The sequence below is a fragment of the Pteronotus mesoamericanus genome, unplaced genomic scaffold (genome assembly GCF_021234165.1).
Source record: "Pteronotus mesoamericanus isolate MK-2021 breed Mesoamerican mustached bat unplaced genomic scaffold, CSHL_Meso_final contig_90, whole genome shotgun sequence".
Classification (NCBI taxonomy): domain Eukaryota; kingdom Metazoa; phylum Chordata; class Mammalia; order Chiroptera; family Mormoopidae; genus Pteronotus; species Pteronotus mesoamericanus.
This window is the reverse complement of record NW_026555277.1, coordinates 46,992,234-47,014,662: the sequence shown is the minus strand read 5'-3', so window position 1 is coordinate 47,014,662 and position 22,429 is coordinate 46,992,234. Positions and strand designations below refer to the sequence as shown.

At 49.7% G+C, this 22,429-nt stretch overlaps 1 protein-coding gene across 2 annotated transcripts in view; it reads left to right on the top strand.

Annotated features, from left to right (window-relative positions):
- The first annotated feature begins 255 nt into the window (after positions 1–255).
- MICAL2 (microtubule associated monooxygenase, calponin and LIM domain containing 2) overlaps positions 256–22,429 on the top strand; it is a 207,136-nt gene continuing 184,962 nt past the window's right edge. Inside the window, exons 1-2 of one of the 2 annotated variants that reach the window (XM_054586094.1) lie at positions 256–431; positions 3,296–3,511. The gene's annotated coding sequence lies outside the window, so the exon portion shown is untranslated. The remainder of the gene's footprint in view (positions 432–3,295; positions 3,512–22,429) is intronic. The other variant, XM_054586095.1, reaches the window with a different exon arrangement.

Below are 22,429 nucleotides of genomic sequence, written 5' to 3'. Positions count from 1 at the left end.
CCCCACTGGTCTCAAACCTGCGCCGGTCAGGGTGGCGGCGCCCTCCGCTCCCTGAGCTCGCGCCCAGCAGCAGCCCACGTGCGCCTGCAGCAGCCACGGTGACAGCTGGCCCCAAAGGAGTGGAGCGGCCGGCGTGCGGGCGGCGTGCGGGGGTGGGTTCCGCGCCGCGCTGCCATTGGTGGCAGCCCCCGGGCCGCGGGCGGGGCCGGGCCCCTGACTGCCCTGTCATTGGCCACGCCGCCGATGGGGGAGGCTCCAAGCTTCGTGGGCCGCGAGGCGCAGAACTGCGGGCGCTCGCCCGGCTACTCTTGCGCGGAGCCGTCTAGCTCGCTCCCAGCTCTGCAGGCGGCGTGCGAGTCCTGACCGCTGCGCCCGCGGCCCGAGGCGAAGGCAGGAGCTGGCCCGAGGCTCCGTGGCCGGCGCGGCTCTCGGTAAGGCGGAGCGGCGCTTGGCTCCGAGGTGGGTGGGCGGCCGGGAGGACAGGCGTGGGTGGGTGCCGTGCCGGCAGACCCTGGACTCTGAGCCCCAGCTGGCGCCCGGGAGGGTCAGGTGCGGCTCCAGCATCTCCTGCCTCAAACCCACCGGGCGCCCGGCGAGCAGGTGGCTCTGTCCAGGAGGCCGGGGCTGCCGCTGTCAGTCTCTGAACGGATTAGAACGAAAGAAGAGCCTCCCTTCCGCGCCCAGAACTACCTCTTACTCTGCCCGCCAACACCCAAAACCGGCAATTCTAAGCCTAGAAAATCCCCAAACGTCAACGCGGAGCCGGTGCAATGCGCCAGCGGTGCCTCCTGCCACCGGGGCGGAAGATTATCCCCAAACTTTGCTTCCCACGGTTTGGGCTCCGTGCCTTTCACGTTCTCTCCTGGCTCTTCACTGCCCCCGTCTCTTCCCCTCCCTCCTTAACAACAGGAAGTGAAGTCGGGTCAAATGCCAGTGGCCTGGCCGCCTGCGGGCTAAGACCGGGTCTGGGGCCGGGGCCGGGGCCGTGGCGGGGGCCCGAGGGGCCGCGACTCTGTATTCTGGGCGCCGCGCGCCCCCAGCAGCCCGCGCTCGCGCCAGGCTCCGGCGCACCCCTCCCAGGGCGTCCGCAGCGCCCACCTGGCCGTTGCTGAGCAGGCGCCAGGGAGAAGGAGGGTCTTGCCCGCAGCGCCTGCCGCCGCTGACCTTGCTTCCAGGCTGGAGCCGGCGGGGTTAACTTTATCCTAGGCTGGCCTCTCGGCAGAGCTGGGAACGGCCTTTGCTGGATGGGGAAGAGGCGTGTTGAAACCAGAGTAAACGTGTACCTCTTTCCACATTGTTTATTCTGAAGCCTGGGTTCTTAAAGCCTGAGAGCTTTTATTTGGAGGTGCGTCAGGCTCTGCGGGGGGCGGGGGGGGGTGACTTCAGCAGCATGTGGACCCTCCTGCTGTCAGTCTTGCCTGCTCACAGTCTTCAATGGCTTAGGCGAAGGTTGAAATCACTAACCGGCCCCCTTCTGGGTAGGTCCCCCGGGAATAAAGCCAGCGGCAGGTTGGCCCTGACCACGACGTTTGCATTCCCGGGTGCCCTGACCCGTACACAAGCTCTCTTCCTTTCCCCTTCCCAGGGGAAGAGGACCCAACAAGTTGGCCTCCGTTCTCCAGGGCAGCTCATCTGGTGCTTTGGAGACTCTAATTGCAGTAAGAACTCGCCTTTAGGCAGATAGAAGACAAGTTTATTAAGCTTCTGCTGGGGGGACAGGTCCTGCCCTGTGGTACTTTTGCAGCCGATTTCATGGTTACTCTTCAAAAACTCAGTTTCGCCCTCACGTTAGAGATGGGGAAAGAGGCTCAGGTAGAGTGAGTGCCCATGGCCATACAGAACGTAGCTGAGCCAGGACTTAAAGCAGGTTGAGCTTTGCCAGAACTAAGACCGGTGCTTTTCTCGAGCCCCATGGCAGTGGAAAGTGGTGTGCGCGACTGCCTGCCCCTGTGCCCTGCTGCTTGTTCATGGCCCTGCTAATGTGCTCACGGGAGGCTCCTGGTCTCTGCAAAGATTCTGTCCAAAGATTCAGGAGATGCTTCTTTGGTAAAGCACTTGAACTGGCCCAGGTTAGCCCAGATTATTCAACCTACGGACCCTTGCCCACCGTGTCCTCCGATCAAGGGTGATGGCTGGTGTTTGTCATGCTATGGCGGGAAGGGATTGAATGTTGGTGTTTGGGTGCTATTTGGGGGCAAAGCTTGCCTATGCCATGGACTCGGTCTCCCCTCTGAGAGGTGGCTTCTGGGATGCTCTAAGGGAACTGTGTTAGCTGGAATAACCTCTACCTTAGGACTGATTCTAGTTTTATTTTTATTTTTTTGGAGGGAGGAAAAGTGTTGGAGTATACCAGTTAATGGTTAGTGGCTGATTGAAAATTGAAAATTGAGCAGGCCTTCATAAAAAATGATGTTACTATTACCCCTACCACCTTCCTTCAGGGCCAGGGCTCTGGCTTCCTGTTCACCCCCCTCTTCTAAAAGAAGGTCATGACTACTTTCTGAACTACTTTCATTATATTATAATGACTTTCATTATAACATAAGCTTACTACCAACCAGTTACACTCTGTTTGTTTGTTTATTTATTTATTTATTTTCTTGCTTCAGGGAGGGGCCTGAGACAGAGAGAGATCGTTTGTGTTAGGGGTGGCAACCTTGTGCAAGGCTTTAAAAACTATTTTTCAATTACAGTTGACATTCAATGTTCTTTATATTAGTTTCAGGTGTACAACATAGTAATTAGACATTTACATACCTTATGAAACGATTACCCCAATAGGTCTAGTACCCACCTGACACCATACATAGTTATTACAATATTATTTATTGACTGTGTTCCCTCTGCTGTACTTTATATCCCTGCGACTATTTTAATAACCCAACCAGTTTACACTTTAGCGTACATCAGCTTAAGGACTAAGGCTCGTTGTAGCTATGGTCATTCGGGCCCATTCCCTGTAGCTGCAAGGAGCAGAGGAACAGGTATGGTAATCACTCTCTGCCTAGTATTGGGGTGTGTCTCTGTTCTCTCCACCCATGTCTACACCCCCATCTGGGTGTACTTCCCAGTCATGGGCCTGCCCCTTTTACTCCCTGCTACTGAAGGGTAGAGGTCCTGCCATCCTGGTGGAGAGCCTTGACCCTGGAGGGGCGGGTGGGGTATGGGTGCACGGTTTGGCCTGAACGTTGTTCATCTTTGAAGCCTTTCCAGACTAAGGGTCTCTGGTGTTTAAAGAGCCAAGAAATGGAATACTGTTTATCATGCCGGGATTTTTCATTCTTTCTATCTTTAGGTCCCCATATTAGCCCTCTGAAGAAGCAGGTAGAGTTATTACCATTTGAGAGATGAGGAAGCTGAGACTCAGGATACACCTTGCTCCTATAATACAGCGAGTGAGCAACCAAGCTAGGATTCTGGCCTTGTCTTTTTGAGAGAGGCCTGCGTGGTGAATTGAACACTAAGGGAAACAGGAAAACTTTGCGGCCATCCTCTGAACTTTGGAGGTTTGGTGAGTGCAGCTCCCTTGCTGTGTGTACTGTTTTCCACGTTATGTTGTACAGTCCGTCCTCACTTAACATAGTTGATAGGTTCTGTGACTTTAAGTGAAGCAATATATAATGAAACAAGTTTACCATAAGTTAATTGATATAAGCAACAGTTAGGTTCCTGTGTCATCTCATCAACATTATAACAAAATGACTTGGAATGAAACCACATTATTCAAGGACCTGCTGTAATTATTTGTGAATGTGTCTTCCCCCCCCCCCCCAGGAAATATCATTTAAAATATTCATAAACTTGGCAGGTTTATTTTCTCGTTCTCAAAAATCCTCTTTGGTTTGTATTCCCTTAGTTTTCATGCCTGTTTTTATTAGGATATCCACCATGATGGACAGCAGTCTATTTAAAAATGCCATGGATATTTTCAAACACAAAAATAGAGAGAATAGTATAACGAGCCATATACTCATTGCCCAGCTTCAACAGCCATTAAGATTTCGAGATTATGCCAAGCTGGTGTTCTCTCCCTCCCTCTCCTCCGCCTCCTCCCTCTCTCTCCTTCCTTTTTCCTCTCCCTCCCTCTCTCCCTCTCCTTTTTCTTCCCTCTGTTCTGTCTTCCTGAGGTACTTCACAGCAAATCTCTGTATTATGTCATTTTCCTCCTAAATAATCTAGTTTCTATCTATTTTAGAAAGAATAATCTCTTTCATAACACACTGCCATTATTGCATGTAACAGAATTAACAGTAATTCTTTGGTCTCATCTGTCCATATTCAGATTTCTTTGAGTGTTTGAATCAGAACCCAGATGGAGTCTGTATAGCGCATTTGTTTGTGAGTCCCTTTATGCCTATATTAACCTGAAGCAGCACCCACCCCACCCCACCCCGCTTTTAGCCAGCAATTACTCCCTGTTTTGAGGGCCCACCTCCTCCACTGGACAGGGAACCCCTTGAGAGTGGAGTTGGCTTCTCTGCCATGCTGGATCCCAGTCCCTTGTCTAAGATGGGGTGGAGGCTCCTTGTGCATCTGTCCAGTTGTGTCCTAGCCATGCAGGAAGTTCGTTTTGAATGAATGAACCCTGTCGCAGCTTTGTGTGACTGCTTGGGCCTGCGTTTAGATAAGAGGTTTTTAGAGAGATGACTTGCTTGCGTGTCGACTTTCCTCAGCATACGTCAGTCTCTAAACATCCTGAAATAATAGAACTCTTCACTGTGCTCACCTAAGCTGCTCTGGTTTGTGGTGGGGAGCCCAGACAGCCGCATTTGTGCCCTGATCAGCAACTGGCCACCCCCACATCATGTGTGGGGCTGACAGAGACTGAGGTCATTTTTGCCTGACCTTTGAATCCTGACTTACTTAGCCACAGGGATTCCATGTTAAGACCCCGACACTTGGCATTTGGACTGCGAGGAGAACACTCTCTCTTTTTTTGTCCTTTCTCTGGACAGCGCTTCTTCCCTTGTGCCTTCAGGAGCCTTCTCTAACCTGCCTCACACCTGGGCAAGTTGTGGTGTCTTTCTCACATCTATATGCATCTGCAACTGGTAGGTCATGACAGAAAACCAACACTTGATCGTTTAGTGTCTTGTCTGAACTTGGGGTGAAGAGGTAGTTCTACCACTGGCACTTTTGTAGGAGTCCTAAGGAAAAGGAGACCAGAGGCCTAAGAGGGAGGAAAGGTGTGCTTCCTCCCCTTGATAAGGAGCTTCACACCTGAGTCCCTCTCTGTTCAGCCTCTTCAAGGTGCTGGGCACTGCCACAGATCTCTTCTAACTCACCGGCAGGGACCTGTCTTTGCAAACAGCCCTCAAATGAAGAGGTTCTTTTTCTTTTTTTCTTCCTCATCCTCCTCTTCATCATTCTTAACCATTGATAGTCTTTTCCACTGGGCAGGAATATAACAAAATGTAAGTCTTTCTCTCTGGATGGTAGGGCCAGAGTCGAATTTTTTCCCCTTTATCTTTTACTTCTCCATATTTTTCCAAAATTTTATAATAAAAATATTTTATTTTTATAATGAAAAACCCAAATATTTGTGTTTTTCTTAAAAAAGAGAACATCCTTCCACCAATTTGGATGGGTAGACAAAATTAAAAATGCACTTGGTGTAGCTTATACATGTGGATTAGGTCACAGAGCCATTAGAATTTTGATGTTTAATTATTTTATAGTATTATTTTAAAGAACATACCTGGACTTCCTAAAAGTTAGAAAAATAAAGAAAGCTGGGGCTTAGGAGATGGGAAGCTGTGATACCCATGTAGCCTCACCCTTTCTGTGATTCTACTTCCTCCCTTCTTCCTGAGGATTTCATTTCATTTCATTTCCCCAGCCTGCAGTTGCTCTAATGTTAACCTCCTGGTTTTGACTTTAAAAAAAAATTGGGGTAGATATCAGAGGAAGACAGTATGATATACTGTATTGAAACAAGGCTGCCAGGGCAAAGCTTCAGACTCCGATGGCCTATCTTGTCCTCTTCAGAAAGTGCCTGATAGCCAAGCACTCTGGTCCCCTCATTTTGGGGGATCCTGATCCCTCCCCTCACCATTTTGTTTTCTTCCCTGCACCCTCCCCAGAGGTAGACAACATGTCTGGTCCATGCTGATAAGGCTCCTCCTCTCTAAAGCACCAATCATCTTGTCTCAGAAACTCAGAGCTGGTGGGGGTGATAGGGGACGTGGGCCCTCTGGTACAAACAAACCTTCATTGCAGGATTGCCTCACTATGGAGTCTGATTTTTGAGATGATTCCTTTTTCTGTCAGCTGTTGAGGAAGCATCTATCCCTGAGCCCCAAATGAAGAGCCTTTTGTAAATATCAGGTATGGTATCATTTCTTAAATGTAATTGCTCTGTACCCATCCCTCTATCTAAACATTAGTACAGTTCATCACAGAAGGACCTGCTTGTCTCTGTGGTGACTGGCAGGGAGTGGTGTGTGTGGATGCTGCTGATGTTCTTAGGGCTGGGATTTTTAGTGAGTTCTTTCTTTTTATTAAAATTTTACTTATTGATTTTAGAGAGAGGAAGGCAAGGAGAAGAGACAGACATCGATTTTGTTGTTCCACTTATTGATGCATTCATTGTTTGATTTTTTAAAAAGATTTTTATTTATTTATTTTTAGAGAGGGAAAGGGAGGAAGAGAGGGAAACATCAATGTGTGGTTGTCTCTTGAGCACCCCCTACTGGGGACCTGGCTCACATGTGGCCTGACTGGGACTTGAACCAGCGACTCTGATTTGCAGGCTGATGCTCAGTTCAATGAGCCACACCAGCCAGGGCCATTGTTTGATTCTTGTATGTGCCCTGACTGGGGATCAGACCCACAACCTTGGAGTATATGAATGACATTCTAACCAACTGAGCTTCCTGGCCAGGGCTTTTAGTGTGTTTTTTATTAGCACTCATGTTTCTCCCGCCTGAGAGTCAGGGTAATTTCCCACCCTAAATGCCCTCCTCCCAGGGGCTGTCCAGCACTTGCATTTCTTCCAAGGCTCAGTCAAAGTTCTCTTTGGGGAATCCAGAGGGCTTGTTTCCTGCTGGTTTGGGGCTCAGGTTTTTCTCCTTGCTGGGCAGTGGGGGATGTCCAGTGCAGATGTCCTTTCTGCTGGCTGCAAGAATTGGGTGGCCAGGAGTTGGAGGGCAGCTCCTGGTCCCAGAGCTGCCACCGCAGCAGGTTTATGGAACATTTGCAGGCCGGAGCTGCTGACACACCCAGTCTAGAAGCCCAGCCATTCCGGAGACAGGATTGGGAGTCCGGGGACAGCGTGTTCTGGCCTTGCCACTGTGGTGTCAATGTGTTAAGACATGGAAACTACTTCTTTGCTCTCATGACTGAATATCTGGCTCTGGCTACTTACTTGAGTACTGACTGTTTCTGGTGAAGATATGCAGGATTTCAGGGTTTAGCCGGTACCTGGGCCCAGGTGGATAAGGTGTAGGGAAAGAAGAAAAAGTTCCTGGAAAGAAGTTGGACTTTTGGTCACTAAGGAGAGTGGCTCCCTGGAGCAGAGTGGCCCCAGGGTCTGCCAGGGGCCTGGCAGAGCTGCTGACCCCTCTGTTGGACAGCTGTTTTCCTCAGGGAAGCAGAATGGGGGTTGAGGTGTGGTATGTGGAGTTTATGGTTGCTATAACGTCAGGTGTTGTCACTCCAGCATCAGGACAGCTGGGCCTTTGCACAACTTAATGTTAAAGTGATGAGTCAGGATCTCCCTGCTTGGGGAAGGAAGGAATCTGATAACCAGATGAAAAGGAAAACAATAGGGGAATAAGCAGCGGGTCCGGAAGGCCTCTCTCCAGGCTCTAAGGGAGAGGATTCAGTCACTCTCCTTCTCCAGGAAATGTCCTGTGGGGCTCCTGCAACCAGAGCGGGCCTTGGGGACCACAAGGTTCCTGCTGAGAGAGCTTCTCAGCCATCAGCCTGGAGTCGCAGCACATTCCTGTTGTGAAGGAGGGAGGAGGAGGCTCTGGCTGAAGTCTCAGGCTTCCTCTCAATTCTAGGCTTGCTGCAACCAGGGAATCCAAAGGCTCCTGCTTGGCCCAGGTTTCCACCTCCAGTTTGGGTGGGTTTGTTATCTTGTATCTCACATTTTGGACTCTGGTGAAAATGACTCACCCACCCACATGTACATAAATGTGTGGTACAACGCTCCCCCATCCTCAGATGCATGGTACTCACCCTTACAAACATACATAGATGCATGGTCCGCAGTCCCACACATGCATAGATGCATGGCACTCACCTCCCCCACACATACGCATAGTTAGCATGGTATTCATTCCCACACACAATACATGGGTGCATGTAAAATAGTCAATCAGTACAAAGGGAATTCAATGGAAAGTTAATCTTCCCTCTTCCTCTGTCCTCCAGCCTTCAGTCTTCTTCTTCAGTGGCATCTGCTGGCCCTAGTCTCCTGTGGATCCTACCAGACAGGCTCTATGCATATCTTTGTGCCTGTGTTCCGCCCCCCACCCCCTCCCTTTTCAGCCCTCCTGGGCCGCAACCAGGATGTGAAACACAGGGCCCACAGAGCTGCTGAGAGTCAGCAGTTACTTGAATTAGCCAAAGCTCAACTCTCACCCTACTTTGTCACCTCTCCCCTTTAGAAATACCCCTGTGTTAGACTGGTGGACAGAGAGAGCCTGGGACTAAGAGTAAACCTCAGAGGAATGTTCTGGATGCTTGTGATAGAGGTCGAAGCAAATGAACAAATGTGCTAAGAGGCACCTGGGTTCAAATCCTAGCCCTGTTGCCTTGGGCAAGCCAATGAACTTTAGTGGTTTAGTCTATAGAAAGGAGGTATTTATACCTGTCTCAAAGTGTAGAGATGAAATTAAAATATTTGTGAAGCGTCCTGTATCGGTAGGCACTCCAGAATGTCAGGGTTTTTTCCTACTTCTGAAGAGTGACCCATTTTCAAAATGAATGACATTGGCATGGCGTCTTTTGGACGGCTTCCTGGAAATCCTCTCAGTGGGTTCCTAAGCTTTTATTTCCTTGCGGAAGGCAGCCAGTTCTCCATTTTCTATCATGTTGAACTCACCCTACCACCTCCTCCTGCTTGTGGGGAAGCCGCCATCCTCCCCAGCCTCTCAGCACCACCGCCTGCTCTGTCCCCCTGCCCCGCCACCCCCAGCCCCACTGGTGAGCAGGATACCGCTGGCCACCTGGCGAGGACTCTGGGCTGCTCAAGGCTGTCTCCAGGGTGTCTATGTTGTGATTTGTTCAGAAGCTCTTAGCAGATGTCTGTTTATTGCTGAAAAGTTCTCTTTATCTCCAGCATGAAAGAAGAGAGAAGCTATTTTTAAAGATCTTTAATTGTCATGGCCGCACAATCTGGCCTAGATTGCCTCCAAGTTTCATTCTTCATCACTCTTGCTCTCTACCCATTTTGAAACTGTGCACATCCAGGCAGGGAGACCTTATATGTCCTGATTTTAGGGCAGCACTTAAATTTGGCAGGCAGTTGTAATCTCTTAAAAAGGTAGGTCAGAATAGCAAAGGCAACTAGCTGACTATCTTTCTCTGGGCTGGGACAGATGGTGTGAATGAGAGTAGCATTTCTGTGTCCATAGAAACCAACAGCTTCTGCTCTTTCCTTCCATTTGGGGTGGGAGAGGCCACTGCCTGCATGCTGCCTGCTGATTGGCTGGGAGATCTTTAGCAGTTCCTTTCCCTTTGGACTCAGGGAGGCTCAAGGTTAAGAGGCAATGGAATGAGGGTAGTTTCAAATGATACTTCCTGGGAGAAAGGAAGAGATGGAGGCCACGAGTCACAGAATCTTGCAATGTCAGATTGGAAGAGCCCTCTGGAATCATCCAGATTTCATTCCTGCCACCTTATTCTACCTATGGGGAAACTGGGGCTCAGGGGGTTCTTGATATTGGGCAGAGGCCTAGGAGGTATGGTGCCTTGCTCAAGGTCACCGAGCCAGGTCTGAATCAAGCCTGTTCTCCACCGCCTTTTTGCCAGGCTATGGTCCTATGATTGATCTCCAGCTGCTCTCCTGCTTGCAATTGGTCTTCGCTTTTGAAGGACAGAGCCTCTCCTCCACACCCGTTTTCTAACTGCTCTCCTATTCTTTGAATTTAGGATATACACACTTGCAGCTCTGGGTAGCACAACCACTTGTTGCAAGATCTTATCAAAAATAACTCCCACAGAACCTTGGGGCTTAAAGCTCCTACCTTTGTTTTCAGCCCTTGCCTTCAGAGGGCCTTTGTAAATGTATATACCCATATAATTTAACTGGGAAGGGCAGCAGAGATTAGGTTATCTCTGATTAGCTGTCAACGGGGAGCTGAACCTTGAGAGAATGGGGGGTGAGTCAGCTGGGAATAGGTGGGGGAGGACATCATAAGGGATTATAAATGGGTGCTATCAGGGCTGGCATGGAGCACCGTGGCCAAGGCTCCTTAGTTCACAATGTGCAGGTTGTATGCTGGGGACACTGTGATGAATGACAGAAATGGAGTTCATCCAGCTCATAGAGTGAGGTGCACTAGACAGGCTCCCTGATGCCTGCCCCTCGAGACAGAGTATGCAATGTGCTTTGGAGAGTTGCACGGTAAGAGGAACCAGAGGAGACTTCCTGGAAGAGGTGGTACTTGGTTGCTGAGGTGGGCCTTAGAAGACAGGAAGGATCTCCATAGGCAGAGATGGGCAGGGGTATAGCACAAAGAACTGTGCGAAATTGAAGGTGTGTTCAGGGTGCCACATGGAAGAAACATGGGGGCTGCCTAGAGAACCTGTGGAAGCCGAGGTTGGAATCTAGGCCCTGAGTGCTGGGGTGCGCGTGTGGCCCTCACCCAGCAGGCAGGGGGAAGCCATTGGAGAGGGATGGTGAGGGCTATCCTTCAGGCTGATCCGCCTGTGGCGGGGTCAGGAGGGAGGGATCTGTCAGGAGGTCTGGACTGCCCTCCATGCTTTGGATGTGTACACTGACCAAGGCAGCAGCTGTTTATCAGGACCAAGAAGTGGTGGAGAGTGGGGAGTGAGGGTGGGGTGGGGGACAGTTAAGGTCGGGCCCAAATAAGGCCTCGTCTGTGTCCTCGTTTTGCCCCTCAGCCTTCTGTGTAGGGGGATGGTGTGAGCAGGCCTGCCTTTAGAAGGAGAACAGCCCATTATAGAACTCCTTAGTTAGGGTCTTAGAATATGGGACATCTGGCACTTTCTGTGCCGCCAAGCGTGCCTGCTCTGAGCTTTGGCAGCTCTGTCCTCTGTAGAAAATGGTTGCTGCCGCACTTTTCATCTTGCTACAGGCTAAGCCCTTCTTGCTGCTCATGCCCCTTCCTTAGGGTAGTTTGAGGGGGGTGAATAGCGAGTCAGGTGCTGAGCCCCCATGGGGGTGGGTGCCCATGGACCAAGAGTAGCAGTTGCCTGCCTGCTTGTGGGTGAGGCACTCATCAAAGCTGGGATGCGACAGGAACCCAGGAGGCCCCCTTCCCCTTTGTGGGACCTGGTTCTGCAGGCATCACTTGCTCCAAGCATTGTGGGCCGTGATCTGAAATGACTGATTCTCCCTTCTGTGGCCTCGTAAGCCCCTGAATATCTCCTGCAGGCGGTGCTGCCCTGGGTCTCTGGTGCACACTTTGAGTTCACTTCCCCAGTAGGCGGAAGCTGGAGCATGTGGGTGGACTGTGGCTGGACTTGATGTCACCAGGCAGCTGGAACACACTGGGAGAGCTGGCTCTTTTCCAGCCTTTTCTCTGGCCCTGTGGACAGCCTGGCCACGGGGAGGGGACAAAAGCTGAGTTCAGTGTTAACCTGGCAGATGGGAGGCATGGCAACCTGGTACACTTGTGGCTTTGACATTTGAGCAGAGCTGCTGGCACCTGTTCCCTGCCATCGATGTCTCAGAAACACCCTTGCTTTCCATGATGGAATAAATTGCTCCTGCAAGCAGCAAATGTCATGAGTTTAGTGCCTGTGGGAGCTATTGATGGGTTGGAGGCAGGGTACTGAAACAGCTTTTACCTTTTTTTTTTTTTGTTCTTCTAGCTTCAGTTCTTCCAAAATGAGACCAAGATGGTTCGTTGATTGATTGATCAAGTGATCACTCTATTCATTCTGCCAGTCAAAACTTCTGGAGTTTCTTCTACTTAAAGTGTGTTGTCACAGACCTATTATGGTTTTCAGAGTCACTGTAAAAGCCTGGGCAAGCCACTTACTTTCCCTAAGCCTCAAGTTTCTCTTCTGTAAGATGGGACTGATAACACTTATCTCTCAGGGTGGCTGCGAGGATTAAGTGGGACAGTGTGCGCAGCACGCCCGACACGGTGCCTGGCACACAGCTGGTCTCTTCCCCTGTGGCCCTTTCCTGAATTGACCCACAATTCAGGAGGCTTAGCATGCACATGTGGGCAGGGTTCCTCTTGGCCTCGGGCCTCCCATTCAGCACGGCTCTCTAAGTGGCTTTTACCCTTAACTAGTGACTTTTAAGAGAACAGCTCAGTCAAAACACCTATGTGTGCAAGAGAAAACGTGATGCCTTTCTCTTCATGGAGTGGTCTTCCCCAGCAGACCTTGGAACTGCAGGGCTGGTCCAGCCTGGGCTTGCACGTTGGAGGTAACCAGGTCCGTCTTTGGATGGCTCCTCCTGTCACCTCCCTGGTGGCTCCCTGTGGCTCCTGGCATTTGGTTCCAGTTGTTCTTCCTTGAAGTTATCCCTTTTCCACAGGACAGGCCTTCAGAAACTGTTTTTAAAAAGTAAATCTATAATTCCATCAATTAGAAGATAGACCATTATTTTATTTGTAAGAAAGAAAAAGTGCTTCCAGTTCAACTGTGGAACCATGCCTTGTTATCATTTAAAGTTTTTATTTTATATTTACTGAAAGAATCCTTTTAGAGTTTAAACCTATGTTTTCATTCCATATCACTCTTGCATAGATATATATAAAAAAATAAATTGGTTATGACCATTCTAAAACTTTTTCTCCTTTAGAATCCATATCTTCTGAAAATCTTTTTGACTCAAGAGTCATTAATGTATTTTATGTATTTTTTTACACACCATTATATTCTGGTAAAATAGTGGCACCTTTCTTAAGTTCTATCATCTTTGGACTATTTTTTCTAACTTCTGATACCCATTTTGTAAGTTTTGATGATGTTGCTTTCTTGACTTTTATCCTAAGGTATCAGTAGAGCGTTTTTAGTCAGTGGCCAGGACCCGCATTCTTTTCTCAAATGGTCCTTAAATATTTCAGCTCCTGAAATGCTAAAGGTGGCAGTTGTCTAGATATGTCAACGGTCAAACTTCCATATGACAATCGAAATGAGGCAAAACGACAACTGTGCCACAGCTGCATCCTGGCCCAGAGAGATTGTTAGATGTTAGGGGATTATAAGATACATTCTGCTTTCAGACACTTTATAAATGAGAAAAGTTGCATCTTCTAATTAGTGAAATACGATATTGAAAGACAGTCTTTTTGTTTTCTCCTGAGTCGTCTTCCAGATTAACCAGCCGTGATGTAGGCTCAGGTCTTTTTGCCCTCCCTTGGTTCTCCTCTGAACAAACTCCAGTTTGTCCATCTTCCAATAGAGCTAGAGCAGTGCCCAGACACCTCCCTAGTCCGGGTCATTCTGCTCCTCTTAATGCAGCCCAGAGATTGCATCAGCCTTCCTGGCAGCTACATCACACCACTCTTTGCTGACATTATTGCTGACCAGATCTTTTTAACATATGGTGTTGTTAAGCTGCTTCTCCCCTGGCCTAGAGTGTGTATGGCTTTAGAATTTAAATGTAGAGCCTCTATTTTGTTCCCATCTGACTCAGAACAACCATTCCTGTTAAACTTCAACTTGTTAAATTCAGTGCAGCCCCATTCTATTGAGCTCTTCCAGGATCTTATTTAAGTGTGTCTTCTATGGCATTACCCAAGTCACTGATAAAATGCTTATCAGGAGAGGCGCCTCTGGCGTGCTCCTAGTGTCTTCCCCTTAGGTGGCATCATCTTTAATCTGCTTACGTTGGGAAAGGAGACCCCTTGCCTACGTACCTGCCCTTTTGCTTTTCTGACCTGTGACCAGATGCTTTGTTGAATCTAGATATGCCAATTCTATTGCAATTGTCTAACGACCATCAAGTACCTATCACAGGAAGAAGTGAGCTCTTCCTGATGTTGCATATTCCCAGTCCCCAGAGGGCTCCACAGCTGCATTCAGGGGTCCCCGTGCTGCCCCACAGAGAAGCAGCAGGGCGGTTCAGTGGTCCCATCTGCAAGAATATTCAGTGCTCTGGGCCGGTGGGCTGGAAGTCATTGAAAATATGTACCTTTTCTAAAAATCAGGTTCCTCCCCCATCTCAGCTTCTAGTCTCATCTCAGTGTTGGATCTTTACTTGTCAGTCTAAGAATAGCTTTTTTTGACAATAGCCATGAGGCACCCAGAGTAGGCACCTAGGCCCAATTTCCCAGGACCCTTTATGCCTCTCGACCACTTGGCTCAAGAGCAGCCTCCCTTCCCTCCACCTTCCGGCCCCTTGGGGCATGTTGCCCCCTCAGCTGGTCCCAGGCTTGCTTCCCCTGGTTGACACTCTGGGACAGGTCCTCCACCACTGTCTCAGGGGCCTCTTTGGTCAGGCATCCTTTTCCTGGGGCTGCCTTTTTTTTTTTTTTTCCCTATCTTCACCTGAAGACATGCTCCCCAGTTTTAGAGAGAGGAGAAGATGGAAGGGAGGGAGAGAAGGAAAGAAACATCAATCGGCTGCTCCCACCCCACCACATGCCCTGACCAGGAATCAAACCTGTGACCCCTTGGCCCACGGGATGATGCTTCAACCAATTGAGCCACACTGGCCAGGGCTGAGACTGGGCTTCTTAACAAGGCTTTCCTGCGTAACCACATAGCCTCTATTCTGTACCATTTATAGAGTAGGTACGGTAAGCCAAGATTCGGGTAAGAGCTTTGTAAATATTAACTCATGTAATCTTGGGCCAACCCTACAAGGTAGACAGTGCTGTTATCCCCATTTACCAATGAGGGAATTAAGACTCAGAGGGTTTAATTGACTTGCTCAAAATGTCATAGCCAGGAAGGGGGAAAGGGTGAATCAGAATCTACTCAGTTTGCCCCTTAGTCCAGCTTTTAACCATTGTAATGAGCTTCCTCCTTCCTAAAAGGCACCCTCTTCCCTTCTCCTTCTCCTCCTCTTCCTCCTTCTCCTCCTGCTCCTCCTGCCTCTTCCTCCCACCTCTTCCTTCCATCGCCCAGCTTCTCACTGCATCCCCCCACCACACACACACACACACACACACACACACACTCTTTTGCATAGAATCGTATGTCAGAGAGTCTGAATCATTTACTTCCTCAATCTCAGGCCCCCAGGGCCCTTCTATTCTCCTAGGCATTTGCAGGCTGCTTTCTCAAAGCCTCAGCCACCAACTTCCCCTTCTTGGTCTCACAAATTTCAGAGGAAATGATTGCTTTTCCTCTACAGTTAGTTCCTGCGTCCTCCTGGTTGCTACCCATTTGCCATTGCAGTGGGAGTTAGGTTAGTTCTGTTTCCACGGGCACTTCCTCTGCCTTCTGGAAGACGAAGTGCTCAGGATGGCCAGTCAGCGCTTTTAGCCAGTGGGGCTTCCACGGCTCTCAGAACCCTTCTCTGCTGGGCCGGGGATCCGGATCAGCCGCAAGCCAGTGGTGTCCACGGAGACTTTACCTTTCTGCCTCAGTTCTTCTCTCTTCGCCCACGTGTTCTCCAGAATTCCTCCCTTCTCTTTGTCTCCTGGGCTTGTCACACAGACACACACCTTTTGGGTTTGGTAGACGCGCCATCTCCCTCTCTGTTCCAAGTCATTCCTCTAGAAGAGAAAGGCAGGTCACAGAGAAATATGTATATGTACAGAAAATACATATTTGTATTTGCGTGTACATACATAAACATGGTCGGGGCAAGACACAAGCAACTCGTACGAGTGGTTGCCTGTTTCAGACTGGAGACAGACTGGGTAGAAGGGGCGTTTGTCCTGTATACTTCTGTGCTTTTTCATTTTTGAACGCAGTGACTGTATTTCGTATTCAAAATTTTAAAAAGCCTAGATAATCTGAAAGTCCCGATTGGGGACCTGTGGGAAGGGTGTGGCCCACCTGACCGAGCCATCGCTCTGCCCCCTGCTGCCACAGGGCCCTCCTTTCTCCGGAGTGAACGGGGCTAGTCAGAGCTGACTTACCTCGCAGTGGGGACCCAAGGAGACCCTCCTCTAGAGCCTGCTTGGCCGCACACATCGAGGGTCTGCAGTGAACTGGGCTTCCTCCTTTCCCCCTGACCCATTTCTCTGAAGCTCAGAAGTAACTTGAGATTTTGCTAGCTTTTGTGGGAATCTCAGTTTACTTAGGGCTGGTGTACCTAACACTTAATACCGTGGGTATTTTTCCCCCTCTGTTGAACTCTGTGTTTAAGGAAATTGAAACACTCTGAATGCCTGGGTTTGCCTGGAACAACTATGTACTTTTCTCTTCCACACCTGCGGGGCTTGACAGGTCATTTCTTTCCCAGTCATACTCCTCTGCTCAGCACAGGGGAGTGCCGCTAGAATGCGTCTAACTCCCTTTAAAAACACAAGCCCATGATTGGCTCTGCAGATAACTGAGGCCAGAGCAGGCTCTGAAGAGAAAATTCAGGGCGCCGGGAAAAGCCAGTCCAGGTACCTATAGTTGAGGAAGTGACCTGATCAGGAAGGTGACTTGTTTGCCTTGGGCAGTTAATTGAGAAGCATACATTGAGCATCTACTGTATGCCCTAGGCCCTGTACTATGGGGATGGCAATATGGCTAAGACCTAGTCTTTCCTCCAAAAGAGTTCACAGTGTGCCTGAGAAAACAAGACATATGTGTTTTAAAAGAATTAAGTAATAGGAAATTTTGGTAACAGTCCGGCTCAGTTGTAGAAGTCAAGTCACAAGGTAGCTCATGACTAATTTCTGTATGACTGGTGGAGACAGCATCGGGTGTGGGGAGTGTTTTTTAGGGGCTGGAGCAGGCCTGAAAATCTCCCTGGAGGTGGTGGGTGGAGAGAAAAGAGGGGAAGGGGAAGAGGAGGAAGGGAGAGAAAGAGGAGGTGGGTGCCTTTGTTCTGGATCTGGAAGGGCAGATGGATAAGAAGGAGAAAGAAGAGCAACTCTAGAGGGTGTCGAGGTCAGGAGAAATGAGAAACGCCCTGGTTTGAAGGTGGCTAGAGGGGGCTGAGGCTGGGCCAATGCGTTGAGTGCTGATGCAGACAGCCTTCAATACCACAGAGAGCCAGAGTTTGGTGGGGGCGGGGGCGTGTGTGCGTGTGTAAGTGTAAGTTCAGCACAGAGGTGGGAGGATCAGGGCCCAGAGTCTCATAGGGAACTCTTGTAAATCCTAGGGAGGATGGGCAAGAAAGGGTTTGGCCTCCAGACATTTTAATCAAGGTCTCTCCATCCTGTCCGCGGGGAAATGTCCTCAGGAGCAGAGAGAGGCCAGAGGCATCCTGGCCCTTCCCCCACCATTGTTCTGTTTGGACGTTTTCTTCTTAGGCGTTTTAAATGCTTCCTCACTCATTCATTCAATCCAGCAGGTACTGTGTGCCGGAACATGTTCTAGGTGCTGTGGTTACAGCAGGGAAAAAGAAAACCAGGGTAAAATCCCTTGTCGTGTGGAGAGGGAGACAATAATCAGTTGAGTGAAATGTATGAGGGCAGGTGATGAGAGGCGGGTGAAGAACCCTACCGCAGGGAAGGAGACAGGCTGCGCTGGCTGGGGTGGAGGGGAGCACTTCGGGGGAGGGCAGCAGTTTTAAACAGGGTGGTCAGGAAAGGCTTCACTGACTCACCCTGCCGCTGGGACTTGTGGGCCAGTAAGCCTGGGGCCTCAGGAAAGGAGGCCAGTCAGTGCAGGGATCTTGAGTCCCCAGATGATTCTCTTCAACCCACTGGGTCTTCAGCTCTAGGCAACAGGGAGCCTTTGAGTGTTCTTGAGCAGAGGAGCACCATGTGTGGGAAGATGTCCCTAGCAGTGTTGTAGAGGGTAGAATATAGGGGGCGAGGCTAAGGTCCCAGCTGGAGATGACCAGGGCTTCAAAAAGCCCACCGTGTGACACTTCCTGCCTAGGCGTGGTAGGGCAGGGCCAGGCTGGAGGCAGCGTGACAAGCAACGCACTGGAGTTCTTAGAATCTGGGGCTTGGGGGTCAGTTAAACATTGTTGCTGTGACTTTTCTTCCATTATTTTCATAGAGTGCAGTGCTTAAGAATGAGGGCGCTGGGTCTGAATCCTGGCTAAGTAACCTTGGGCGAGTAACTTAAACTCTCTGTGCCCGAAGCCCTGCAACTGAAAATCAATGACAAAATAGTACTTAGCTTATAGGCATGTTTTTGAGAAGATGAACTAGGTTGCTGAATGTGGAACAGTGCCTGGCATGTAGTACGTGCCTCATAAGTATTAGCTTGTTTGAACCTCTCTCTCTTTTTCCGCCCCTCTCCAAATGTGTGTGTGTGTGTGTGTAAAATTAACATGTTGTACATAATCCTTTCTGTTGTCCTGAAGCTAAGTCAAATGAAGAAAATGGTGCTTTTAGAGATTAAATGAGGTAATGCTTGTAATGGATTTAGCTTAGTGGCAAATGAATACTTGTTAAAAGTACTACTATTACCACCAAATAGTGTCACAAAGAAAATGATTTTCCAGTGGACATCCTGTGTAAACTCATCTGATCCAACCATTATTTATGCAGCCTATGGTGTGCCAGGTGCTGCACTTGACATACTACTCCTTTCATCTTTGCAACAGCTGCCCGCAATAAGCACTGCTAACCGTACCTCACAGATGAGGAAGCTGAGGCTCAGAGAAGCTAAGATTTGCCCAAGGTCACACAGCGACTGAGTAGCAGAGCGAGGATTTGAAAGTAGTTTTTCTTTTAACATTGAACTACTTTTTATAGTAAGAGTAACTATTCCATGACTGATCTATATGTAAGAACTCTATAGGTTCTTCCATCAGACTCCCTTAGTATTTGGTGCCCACATGGAGTCTTGGGAGTGTAGAGGCATGGCCCGCTTGCAGGACAGCCCAGAGGGGTGACCTGGGCCAGGAGTCAGCTGCCGTGGGCGGGAGAGGCTGTGGGTGAGTCAGCTCCTTCCCAGTGACTCATCCCCGCAGGCCTTATCAGAGCCTTGCAGCCACACAGAGTCCTTCTGAGGCCCATCTTGGTTGACCTGGCCCCTAAGGTGCTGGAGGAGCAGAGCCTGATGGGATCAAATGCCAACTCTACCGCCTCCCAGGTGTGTAAGGCCAACCAGGAGTGAGTTTCTCTGTGCTTCAGTTTTGTCAGCTGTGAACCCATTACTGTGGTTTCATGAGAATTAAATGGGAATGGACCTTGTAAATATTTAGAACTGCCTGGCCTATAGCAATCACTCATGGTTATTATGCTAATAAGCATATCATAATATTATTATAAAAGTCTCCCCTGACCTGTAAAGCCACAATAAAATGTCCCATCCTGTCTGCACAATTCCTCCAGTAACATGTTATGTTTTGCCTTATTATACAAATGTGGGCGGATCTCTCCCCTTACTAGACTGAATGCCTGAGATCAGGGAAATAAACAGGTCCCAATCATTGCTTCTGTCGCTTGAGACTTGTGTCTTGTCCTAGAAGGTGTTGAAGGAAATTCAGCAAATGGAATGGGTTTCTAATTCTTTTTTTCCTTTCAAGTCACATATTCTGACCTGCGTTCGCCACTTTCCAGGATTATGGAAAATGCCTGAGATTTCTCAGGGCGCTTTACAGTTTGCAAAGCACGTTCCATTCATATTTCACTCAGTCTTCACAATTGTTTTGTGAGATACATTGGTGATTATCCCTATTTAATAGGTGAGGAGACTTAGGCTCCCCAAAGTCAAGTAATCTGCCCACAGACTCATGGGTGGAAGGGAATGAAACAGGCACCCCAGCCCCATCCCAGGAAGCAGTGGTCTGGAGGCTCAGACTGACCATCCCACCAAAGCCTTTTCATCATTTCCCCTTTGTCCTTCTTCTGCAGCTGGTTGGGCAGAGCCCATGGAGCATCAAACTTCTACTCAGTCCTGCTTTTATCTTCCTTCCCCGTCCTGGGCCTCTTACTTACAAAATTCTGATGGTGGGCTTGAACTGAGCCAATGATCAGAGTTGCTTAAATCAGCTCCACTCACATTTTCCCTTCTCCGTGGGTCTGAGGCCTGGACTGGGACTCTGTGATCTGGGCGTGGTGGAGAGGTAGAGACAGTGCAGCTTTGAGCATTTGGAGCAGTGTTTGAACACTGCGCTGCCCTGGGGGAACCTGCAGTTGGAGGTGGAGGAGGCTGGCACCCATACCTTCAGCCAGGAGGAGGGCGGGTGCTAGGTGTGGGGCCCTCAACTATGGGCAGGGTGCAGAGGGCTGCTGGGGGCGGGGCTGGAGCAGAGACTGCAGGGTGGGGTTGGGGGGACACTTCCTCTCCAGAAGGCAGAGAGGCAGATGAACCCTCCAGCTAAGGTGGGACTAAACCACAGGCTCCAGGACAGATTTGACTCCAGACTTCCACCTCCAGAGTAGTTCCGTAAGTGGAAGAATCTTTTCTGTAGTTCAGCTCACCAAAAGGTCATTGAGAAGGTACTTCTAGTGTCCCAGCAGGGATGAGGAATGTGACATAGGAACCTGGACATGAGGAGCACCTGTCCTAAGGCCTCATTTGTTTTTTTTCTTCCTGGGGACCTTGAGCACCAGGGTGGTGATGGTGATTCTGTATTCATAGGGCAGCATGCAGGCTCCTGGCGTCATGGAGCGTGGGCTAGAGCCTGGGCCCGGTGTGTCAGCACAGCGGTGCAGGCCGGGGGCAGGCAAAACCCCTGCTCATCGAGTCAGGTTCTGAGCCCGCTGTGGGGAGAAAGGGGCGATTGGGTCTTTACAGTCATGGTTCTCGATTCCCTCTGTGGTTATTATATGACCAAAGGGTCAGACACAGTAGCACCTCTGGGGTGTGGGCGAGAAAGATCCCTGGTAGAATGGCCCCCAAGATAATGGCTCAGGGGGCTCATCCGTCTCTCAGGCCAGCCCCCGCTCTCTCCTCCAGGCTGGCCAGCCTCTGCTGCCATTCGCTGCCTGTCCACCTGGGTCACCCCTGCCTCCCGCTCTTTCTTCATTTTTTCCAGTATGCAATGCTTTCCTTTTTCTCTTTTGCCTTTATCCATCCTCACCCTGTAAGACTGAGATCCAGCCCTTCCTGCTTCAGAAATACTTCCGAAACTCTCTTAGCCAAAACCCCCTCTCTTCTCCATATGCCTCCTGGGAGGAGAGCCAGCAGCCCCCAGCTCAGCATTTACATATTATGAAATGTGTTGGGAGCATCTACCCGGCAGCAGGCAGTGGAGCAGAGACTAGGACTGTGGAGTCTGACTGGCCTGGAAGTACTTTCTTGCTTTGACGTTTATCAGCTGTGTAACTTTGGGTAGGCAATTTGATTTCCCTGAGTCTCAATTTCTTCATTTGAACTTGAAGACCCCTACCCTTCCTTACCTTGGAGGGAGGTTGTAAGGATCAGGTGAAATAATCCCCGCAGCGCACTTAACATGCAGTTCCTAGCTCCCAGTAAACCGCCAGCATGCCAGCCGGGACTGTTCTTTGACATGTATTGTCTATTTAATCTACACCCTGGCGTGATAAGGCACACGTCATCCCCCAAAGGGGAGTCAATGAGCCTCAGTGCCCAAACGACTTGTCCGAGCGTCTCAGGACACTGGAGGCAGCGGGGCTGGCGTTCAGACCTGGGTGCTGGCTGGCCCCGAGGCAGCACTCTCTTTTCTACTGCCTCTGCTTTCCACTTCCAGGCCTCTGTTCCCATTGTTCCCCATGCTTTTTGGTATTCTTCACAGTGCTGGGCAGGATGCTTAGGAGATGCTTAGTGAATGATCTTTCCTGGCTGGTTTAAGGAAACCAGGTTAGGAGGCAGTACAGGAAAAGAGACCCCTTGAGCATTCCATCCCCTTTCTGATTTCAAGCTGATCAGCTTGCCCACGGCTCCCTGCCCGAGCACCGCACACGCTCCAGCATGAGGCAGTGCTGGACAACGTGGCACCAGCCTCGCACCCAGCCAGGACGTGTGAAGCTGGATTGTGCGCTGAGGGGAAGCCAGTCAGTTCCTTATTTATTTATTTATAAATAGCAGAGCATGAAGTTATGAAAAAAAAAAAAAAGGAAAGGGAAGAAAGAAAAGCAAGGGAAATACCTGTCTGGATAATCCCCTGTGACCCAGCAGCCTTGGCCTGAACCCGGTTGCTGGGAAACAAAGAGAAAAGCCACTAGTTGGCAGGCGGACTCTGGGCAGCGTGTGGCATTGTGTGTGTCCTGTGGGGGTCACTGGGTGAGGCCTCTTTGAAGTGGCTTACTGAACACCCCCCCGCCCCGCCCCCAGGTACAGCCAACGTCCTGCT